The sequence below is a fragment of the Arachis duranensis genome, chromosome 3, assembly GCF_000817695.3.
Source record: "Arachis duranensis cultivar V14167 chromosome 3, aradu.V14167.gnm2.J7QH, whole genome shotgun sequence".
Classification (NCBI taxonomy): domain Eukaryota; kingdom Viridiplantae; phylum Streptophyta; class Magnoliopsida; order Fabales; family Fabaceae; genus Arachis; species Arachis duranensis.
Window position 1 is genome coordinate 114,730,166 of NC_029774.3, and position 10,615 is coordinate 114,740,780.

Sequence of the window (10,615 nt, forward strand, 5' to 3'; positions counted from 1 at the left end):
ATATCATTTTAAATATATAAATTTAACCATTTTAAAATTAATATAATTTAAAATTTTATAATTTTATACAGTAACTTGTTCATAATTTATCATTAAAATTCAAAAAATATTTTTTTTAATTAACTCCTAAGTTTTAATAAAATAATCAACAATAATATATTAATACTCATTACAATAGCAATAAAAATTCAGAATAAAAAATAAAATTCAACAATATCTTCTATTAATCAACTTATACAAAACTTATACATAGAGATTAACTTTACATTAATGAACAACAATGAACTTAAACCATAAAAAATACAAACTTATAACAAAACTCAAACCATCAGCAACTAAAAATTCAGAATCATAAGAAATGTTAACAAAGACTTCTAATTAAGTAATTAGTAAAAAGAATTCAGAATCCAAAAACAAAAAAATTAAATAAAAAATCCAAATTCAACATCCAACAACTCCAACTCAAAACACAGTCCCAGCATAAAATCTAGTACACAAACTTAGCTCAAAATCTTAAAAATTAAAACTGAAGAAACAGTGACTTACCAAAGGCACAAGTTTAAAAGGACGGTGACAGAGTGAGCTCGAATAGAAAGTGAACTTGGAAGAGGATCAATTTGCGACGGTGAGGCCTCGAGAAGATATCCCATGAAGAGAAAGGACGGGCTTGAAGAGGATCGAGCAACCGTTCATGACCGAGCAGTTGTTCGCGATGGCGACGCCAAGACCTCCGACCAGTCCATCACGCAACGTAAAGGAGAGGAGGATCGAGAAGAGGGCCGGCTTCCAGAGGCGACGGCGACACCCTCTGGCTGAGGAGAAGAGTTCGGCGACGACGAGGATGTTGGGCGTTGTCGCTGGCTGCTGCTACTGAAGTTTGAATTTGGGGCTTCCCTACTTCTGATTTCTGAGGTTAAGAGCTTGTTTAGAAACTATTTAATACGAGAAAAGAATTTTATTTTTTTTAAAAAAGAATTTATTTTTATTTGAAACTATATTTCATAATTTAAAATAATGACTATAATATATTAATAGAATAGAATTCAAATTTGAAGAGTGTATGGGTGGATTTAGAAATCAGACCCCTTTTAGTCTGATTTACAAATAAAGAAAAAATGAGAATTGAAATTCTCAAAGGAATTCAAATAATTTATTTTTAGTTATTCTAAAATAAGAAAAAGATATGTCTTTCATTAAGAAGTGGGTCAAATATTAATTATATACATATAAATGTACTATCTAAAATTATAAGCAGTTATGCTCGTACAATCATCATCAAAAATAATGATAAATTTATTCATTAAATTCTTATATATATATATATATATTCACTCAATAATAATAATAACTTAACATATAAGAAATTTAAGGTTGAAACTATTTGATATTTTTGTATTTAATATAACTTAGTTTGATGTGATAGCTAGAAATTAAGTATAATCAAAGTTATTTTCTATTTTTCACTTGGATCTCAACTTGATTATCAAATTATCAATTAACTCAAAATACTAACTAAATTTCTACTTTATAATTAGACTAATTTAACATACACATCTATGTGGTTCATACATATTAATTTTTTTATTATTTATAATATGTGCAAAATCCATGTTAACTAAAAAAAAGTGTGTCAAATTTGTAACTTAATTTCATATACATAATATCAAATTGTCAACAAGAATCCGACAATGTCCTATTTTAAAAATTATGTTTATATTAAAGAAAATGTTCAAATTTCAAAGCATCATTATTCACCTTACCTGTTTCCAACAAAAAAGTGTATCAATATGCTAGTGTCATCATCCACATGCATAAAGTTAAACTAATAATAATAAAGGTTGACATATAGTAAAAGTAACATATATAGATGACTGTTATGTCTGATAAAAAAAATTAGGAATTGATCTGTATATTAATTTTTTGGGACTAAAATATCCGCTTTTAAAATTATTGAGGACTGATTTGGATAATTATTCTGTCAGAAAATAAATTGAAGACTGATTTGTTTGTCGAAATAAAATCTTACAATTAATTTGTGTATTAATTTTCTTTAAAAAAACTAAAATGCTTATTTTTAAAATTTTTGAGAACTGATTTGGATAATTATCCTGATAAAAAAAATCAGATAAAATCATATAACCGATGATGAATTAGTTGTCAATTGTCATCTGCAATTAATTTAAAAATAGTTACTCTCAAATAATTGTGTTTAATAAACGGTAATCGTCCTGTGTGTTGTTGCTTAATAGTTAGAGGTAGAGGTGGCAAGCGAAAAAATTCGTTCCGTCCCATCAGTAGCTCGCTCTTTGACGGATTGGTCTGTCTAGGGCGGTCCTAAAATCCCATCCCACTCCATCTAACTATGGGTTGGTGGGCTAAACGCCCGTTAAAGCTCCTCATTTTTTTATCATTAATTACTAAATAATATATATAATTTCATAACCATATTAATAAATTTATAATTTCTAAAGATATAAAAAATTATATTTTTTATATTCACAAACATTAAAGTCTTTATAATTATAAATATCTAATAAACATAATTATAAACCAAGTTTTCATCCAAAAAATAATTATAAATATTCTCTCCAAAGCAAAATAAACATAATCCAAAACATAATTATAAATATTATCTCCAAAGCAACATAAACATAATCCAAAACACTCAATTTTCTTCTTCACACTCTTGTAAGTTGGGTTGGGAGAAGTTCAATTTTGGCAAAAAAAACTTATAAAAATATTCCCTTGCCAAAAAAATAAAGTTCGACAGGGAAGCCCGCTCCGCCCTGCCAAAACCTGCGATTTAAGCGATGCGGGTTAGGCAAACTTTTGCTGTTTGGTGGTTCCCATTTTCCAGCTCGACCCAACTTTTTTGGCGGGTTACGCGGCCGACCCAACAGGTTTAGGTCCGTTTGCCACCCCTAATTAGAGGTAGTACAAATTGAATTTTGAATTAGAAGGTATTATAAGTAGAAAGAAATTAGTATTTTTGTCCGTAATAACATTACGGAAATATAAATCTTTTAAAATTACGTCAGTTTTAATTTGTCCTAATATTATATACTATGCCACAAAAAATTTATGAAATCAAACTACTTTTACAAAATGGACAAAATGGACGTAGGAGATAAAAGTCTCCGTTCGCTAAAAAAATCAAAAGCTTCGTAGGTAAAAAAACAAATAATAATTATTCTAGTTATAATTTTCATGTGAAAGAATTTAAATTTTTACTCATAATTAATTTTAACATTTATTATTTAAAATTTAAAATAATTTAATGTGCATACTTTTATATTTAATTATATGTTAAGTCTGTTGCACAAATAAAAATAAGGAAAAACAATCATTCGTACCCATAAACTTTACGAACGCTGACAAAAATACCCATTAAAAAAGGAAACTAATGTTGTATCCATCAAAAATGGATTCCGTACGACAAAAGTACCCAAATCCTAAATTTATATTGACTTTTTAATAAAATTACAAAATTACCCCCACCATTATCTTCAACCCCTCCTCTCTTCTTTTTCAAATCTCAAACACCTCCATTGCCTAAAAACCCTAATCTCAATACCTAAAAAACCCAAATTACCATTTTCTTAACCCTAATCTCAATACCCCCTTCAGCAAATTTCAATCTTCTCTTTATTCTTTTCATCAATTTTACCACCTCCTTCACCAACACCATCATCACCCCTACCGTCACCAACCGTCAGCTTTATCTTCCTCTTTCTCCACTGTCACAGCCATAAACAACAACAAGATTCTTTCCGGCATGTCAACCAAAGACACAAACTCTGATTCTTTCCCTTTCACAGTTGCAAGATGATTCATCTCAACACCATTCAATCCAAAACCATTTAGACAATCAGAATTCATTTCGAAATTATTATCCTTCCTTCCCTGATGGCGAAATCCACCAATCCTAGCGGCTTGGCAAATAACTCTACCAAGTGATTACTTACTCCTAGAGAACAAGATTTTCTTTCCACCATTATTCTCCTTCAACAATGAATTGGGTAAAGAGTTATTACCATCACCTGAAGCACTTTTACCATCACTCTGTCCATGTACCTTTGCATTATCTCCTCCAGCATCTAATGAAGATAAGAAAGAATAAAGAGAAGATTGAAATTTGCTGAAAGGGGTAATTTGAGGTTTTTAGGTATTGAGATTAAGGTTTTTAGGCAATAGAGGTGTTGGAGATTTGGGAAAGAAGAGAAGAGGGGTTGAAGATAATGATGGGGTAATTCTGGAATTTCATTAAAAAGTCAACATAAATTTAGGATTTGGGTACTTATGTCGTACGGAATCCATCTTTAATGGATACAACATTAGTTTCCTTCTTTAATGGGTACTTTTGTCAGTGTTCGTAAAGTTCATGGGTACAAATAGTTGTTTTTCCTAACAATAATCAATTTTCATACTTGTTATTTAAAAATAATATTTTTTCTCTCTATATATAAAAGTATAATTTTTATGTGAATAATATTACAGAATTATTTTTTAGTTATATTTAATTTTAAATTTAATATATTTCTTAAAATTTATGAATTTATTTAAATTATATTATTTTATTAATTTTATTTTTTGTAGAATAGAAAGATAAAGAAAGATAGAGAATGAGAGAAAAAAATAAAAAAGACGACGAAGGAGAGAGAACCTGAGATGAAAAAATATTCCATGACATATTTTAGTTTGTCAAATTAGTAATATAAAATATAAATTATTTGTTATATAGAGTGAGAAGGATAAAAAGAAATAGAGAACGGGAGAGAGATAGATAAGAGGATGGAGAATGGGAGTTTAATAATTTTGAAAAAAATATTTCATCTCAGTTTTAGTAAGAGAATGTCACTGACACATTTTGGTTGTTAAATTAATAATATAATATAATTATATTTAAATTTTAATTTTAATATTTTAATTTTAATTATAATTAGAAAATGTCATGTTATGCATTTTTATTGTTAAATTTATAATTAGTCATTGATAATGATATATAAGAGAGATAAAGTGGGTGAAGTAATGTGAGAGATAGAGAAAGGGAGAGAGGAGGAGAGAAATATTTAATTTTAGAGAAAAAGATTTGATTTCAATTATAATGAGAGAATAATATATGGCACATTTTGGTTATAAGATTAGTAAAGTATAATAAATATAAATATATAATAGATTTACATGCAGTCTGAAGTTTAATAGTTAAAAAATTGTTAGATAATAATTTAATCAAATTTATTATATAATAATTTTTAAATATTAATTTTACGTAAAGACAACTGCATGTATAAGTGTTCACCTTACCATTATTAGTAGGAGTTTTTTTAAGAAAATAACTGCATTTAAACCATTTGTTAATTTTTCTTTTCAAAGAGTAAACAAATGATAATTATGCCTTAAAATTTGTATTAGTTATGCTACGTGTACATTAAAATTACTTATTAAAGTTAGTTACTAATATTTATATATTAAAATATAAATACATATTAAAAATAAATTGAATTATACATGTATTTATATATAAAGATATTGATAGCTTATTTTAATGATCGATTGTAATGTATGAACAATATTTTTGTATTCACATTAATGTCTCAACTTTATGACCTGAAGCTGGTTTTAATGTGTATCTAAAGCATATTTATTTTTGAAAAATAAAGATAAATACGTTATTTTTATAATTAAATCTAATTAACTTTTTATGTCTCTTTTTTTAATTAATTTTTGTTATGTTTGATATGACCGTTATAACTCGGTTATATATTATAACTCGGTTATAAATACTATAAATCAGTTATTAATAACAAGTACCAAAGTAAATCATAACACCCTAATATGCTATTATTTTCCATTTAAGTAAAATACTCGGAGAGTATAACTGTTGATACTTCGTCTCAAATATAAAAGGGAGGTAAGAAATTGTCTTTGATATACATATATATAAAGCTTATTATTCACTCACTAACTTGAGCGTCAGAATACCTTTTGCAAGTATCGACCCGTTTTTACCTTGGTGCCAAAGTATAACTCGCCTCGACGATAAGCTTGTAAATACTTGCTGGAGGACGGGCTATATCGCATTCACCCTTTACAAGAACAATTGGCGCCCACCGTGGGGACGAAAGTTTAAAACTTTTCTTTAGGCTCCAAAACTTTCAGATCTGCCAATTGCTGCCTCTCCAACACCATCTGATCTTCTTCGAATGGTAACGAAATTTTACAACAGGCCAATCAGTGCATGTCAGAAGAGAATCAAAGAATGAAAAATCAGAAATTCGAGCTCACCAATGTTCGGAAAACTAATGATGATGATCACAACGAACAACTGGACGATGAGGAAGAAAACTCTGATCTAACTCACGTCTCAGAAACATAATAGCCGGAAGAGGGTCAACTAGCCAGTGAAGAGGATGAATTGGACAATGCAGTTGGGCCTTTCACGGCAGATGTTATGATTTTTCAATTGCCCAAAAACTTTGCATTACCTATGACTCTAACTAGGGATATTCATGGATCGGATCATATCCGCAAATCCGCGGTAAATATCTGCTTCCAATCCGAAAATTGTGGATACGATCCGATCCGCACTCTTTACGGATCGGATCGCGGATATAGGGGTGAGCACGAGTAGCGGGTACCCGATTACCTGTCCAAAACCAAACCGAACCAATTAAATTGGTTCTGAAACCAATGGATAATCGGGTCCAACCCGAACTAAACCAATGACCTTTGTTAGTGATTATATATATATATATATATATGGCTTTTAGTGGCTTTTAGTGAGATTATTCACTATTAATATGTTTGAATTTTAATGAGTTTAGTTTTCAATGTATTTGGTGTTTAACATGTTTAAATGGTTTATAATAATGTTACATGTTTATGGTACTTATTGAATTTTTAAGATAAAAATTTGGTTTTTTTATGAATTTCAAAGTCATCGGGTACCCAATTTATCCGAACCGAACCAATCCGTTCTTAATCGGTTTGGTTTGGTTCAGATACATGCACAAAAAAATGCAAATCCGAACTAAACTGAACCAATTATATTTTGATCGGTTCGGTTCTAATTTCACCTTGAACCCGAACCAAACCGACTCGTGCTCACCCCTACGCGGATATCACTTCTGCATCCGCGTATCCGATCCGCGGATCCGCAGATCCGTACAATAATGATTAAAAAAAGTATATATATATATATATTTGGCATTATATTTACTTGTTTGTATGTTTTAGTTAGTAGTTATTATTCATATATTGTTTTATTCTATTTTTGTTATCTAGAAAAAAATGATTAAAAATATTTTAGGAATAAATAGGTTTAAAAGTGTGAAAAAATATTTTTATTGAATTTCTTTTACATAGAAATATGATTAAAAAGAGAATGTTCAATTATGCGGATATACCTGATATCCGATCCGATCCGATCCGTAAATGTGCGGATCAGATCAGATTTGACACTAAAAAACGCGGATATCATATCCGATCCGATCCGATCCGCGTACACCCTTAGCTCTAACTCCATATCATGGCTTAGGATATTCGAAAAAACATGTCAAGAAATTTTGTTCCATGATGATAGTAAATGTTGCTTCTGACCCTATTTTATATCGTTATTTTCCTATTTTTTTATATGGTTCTGCACTTAATTAGTTTTCTTCTTTGTCTGTAGATCTATTTCACGCTTTTAGGAGCTAGCTAAGCTATTCGAAGACCAAATTGTTGCATCTTTAATCTATTTACATGATTCTGATTATTTAAACACAATCAAATAGGGTCAGCATGAGAGCCTTAAGGAGTATGTTACTTGACGTGGTGAAAATTGGCGAGTTAAGAAATTATTATAAGAGATACGTTGCAAGTACAGTCCTTAACCAGCCGAAAATCCACTTATCAATTTAGAAGGGTTGTCACAATATTGAAATTAAAATACTGGGAGTATAAATCCTAGGTCGTCTCCCAACGAGTTGCAGAAAGATGTACTATTTTATTAATCAGGTGTTTTCAAAAATGGTTGAGTTGATAAACAGGAAATTAAATCAGAGAATTTAGATAATTTAAATAAAAGCCTTGACTGGGAATAGATTAGTTGGAAGCCCTATTCTTGTTGAAGTACTCTCAAGATTAATTGATAATTGAAGGTTGCTCTGCTTAGTTATCCCTTACCAGGTAAAGGAAAGTCAAGCAAGTTGGAAAGCTATTTCTAGTCACAAGTCCTAACCCTCTCCCTTGGGAAGGACTAGTGTCAATGACTAGAGGGTGATCCAACAATAAACCCAATTACAATTTTTCTCTTGAGTAATCCAACTCAGGGTTTCCTTTCAATCATCTCCCAATCAAGTTATGGAACTACTCACTCATCATAGTTATAGACTTCACAGAATCAATGGGAAAAATAAAAGAAGACATAATAAATAATGATAAAAGGGATTAATTAAAAATAAAAATAGTTCTGCATTAATAACTTGTGAAAATAATCCAATGTCAACTCTGGAGGAATTAAGAATATGGAAGAATAAATGAAAAGTAAATAACAAACTATAGTGACGAGTACCGGAGGTAGACTCTTCTCAAAAGCTAAAGTCAAAATCTTCAAAATCCTAATTATGAATGTTCAAGTGAGAAACCTAGGGGAGGAGTAAATTCAGATCTAAAAACTAAAAATTATGCGGAATGAATGTTGTTCCTTTGTCTCTGCATGTTCCCTGGCTCTAATCTGTGTTTCTAGGCTGAAAACTGGGTTGAAATGTGGCCCAAAAACTCTGCTAGCGACTTCTGAAATTCTGCAGATCGTGCACGTCACGCGGCCCGTCGTCCACGCGTTTGCGTCACTCAGCGTTTCTCGTACCACGCGTGCACGTCGTCCATGCATTTGCGTTGTTCGTGCAGCTTCCAATCCGCGCGGTTGCGTCATGCACGCGAGCGCATCACTGTGATTTCTTCCGTTTCGCGCGGTCGCGTCAGCCATGCGACCGCGTGACTTCTCGCTGGTCATCTCTTCAATTCTTTGTGTTCCTTCCATTTTTGCACACTTCCTCTTCATTCCTTACGCCATTCCTACCCTATGAAGCCTGAAACACTTAACACATAGATCACGGCATCGAATGGTACAAAGAAAGATAAAAATATATAACTAAAAGATCTTAGGAAGCAAGTTTTTAATCATAGGATATTTTTAGGAAGGAATTGTAAATACATGCAAATCATATGAATAAGTGAGCAAAGACTTGATAAAACCACATAATTAAACACAATATGAATCACAAAATAGTGGTTTATCAACCTTCCCACACTTAAACATTAGCATGTTCTCATGCTAAGTTGAAGGAGATAAATATGAATGAGTAGGAATATGTAAGACTCATGCAATGCAATGCAACCTATATACATATGAATGCAACTATATGAGTTTGTATACATGATTAAAAGTAGATAAGTTCTCTAAGACAAAACATGGGGCAGATTTCACTAATTCAAATCATATTGTAAAAGCAGATAAATTTGTAAGAAGATAGCTTGTGAAAGCAGGGAATACAGGACTGAGCATTGAACCCTTACTGTTAGTGCATGTGCACTCTAATCATCTCTAGTATATGGGGTAATCACTCTATCCTTCTCTAATCATGCTTTCAAAAATTTTGTTTTTCACCTAATCAATCAACAATTTTAAAATGCCAATGCAAACATCATGAGGTCTTTTCATGGTTGTAATAGGGCTAAGGTAAAGGTGGGGATACACATATGGCTAAGTGAGCTTGTGTATTGAATCTTTAATTAACCTAAGCTCCTACCTAACATACATATACTCTATATAATTTCAACATTCATCTTAGCTACCCAAAATCTCCTTTTCACATTCCATATTCATGTCTCAACCTTTATTTTAATTTTATCACATGTGCATTGATTATTTAAACTCTGACTTATTATTGGGGTGATTTTGTCCCCTTATTTACTAAAATAAAGAAATTTTTTTTGGTATAGCTTATCAATGCACATAGATTTGTAATTCCTTTTATGGTTTCACATGAATAGGTGCCCAAATTTCCTTTGTTCTATTATGACATATTTTCTATCACCCTTTATTCCCACAATTTTTTCATATTCAGTTAATACACAAATTCTATCTTAAGCTAACCAAAGATTCAATTGGGATTTTCAATTGTTTTCCGCTTAAGGCTAGTAATATGGTACAATATAGAACGAATGGGATTAAAAATAGCTCAAAGTGGTTAACAAAGGTAATTAAAAAGGGTTGGCTTATTTTGGATATGTGAGTTAAACAAATAATGGCCTCAATCATATGCATGCACATAACACATTAATTTTGGACATATAGGATAAAACAAAATTCAGATTACAATCATAGAGAAGAGAACACACAAGAAAAAAAAATGTTTATGGTTAAATAGTGTAACCATGTATTTAGACTCAAAGTCTCACGGGTTGTGTGTTCTTTTTAGCTCAAAAATTCTGTTCCAATTTCAACTTCAAACAAATTTAACATAAATATTTTGATTTAAATTAGTGAATTTTTCAAAAAAAAAATATATGGTCTTAAAAGAAACTTATTGTCTTTTCAATCAGGTAGAACATGCATGCAATTAACCTACTA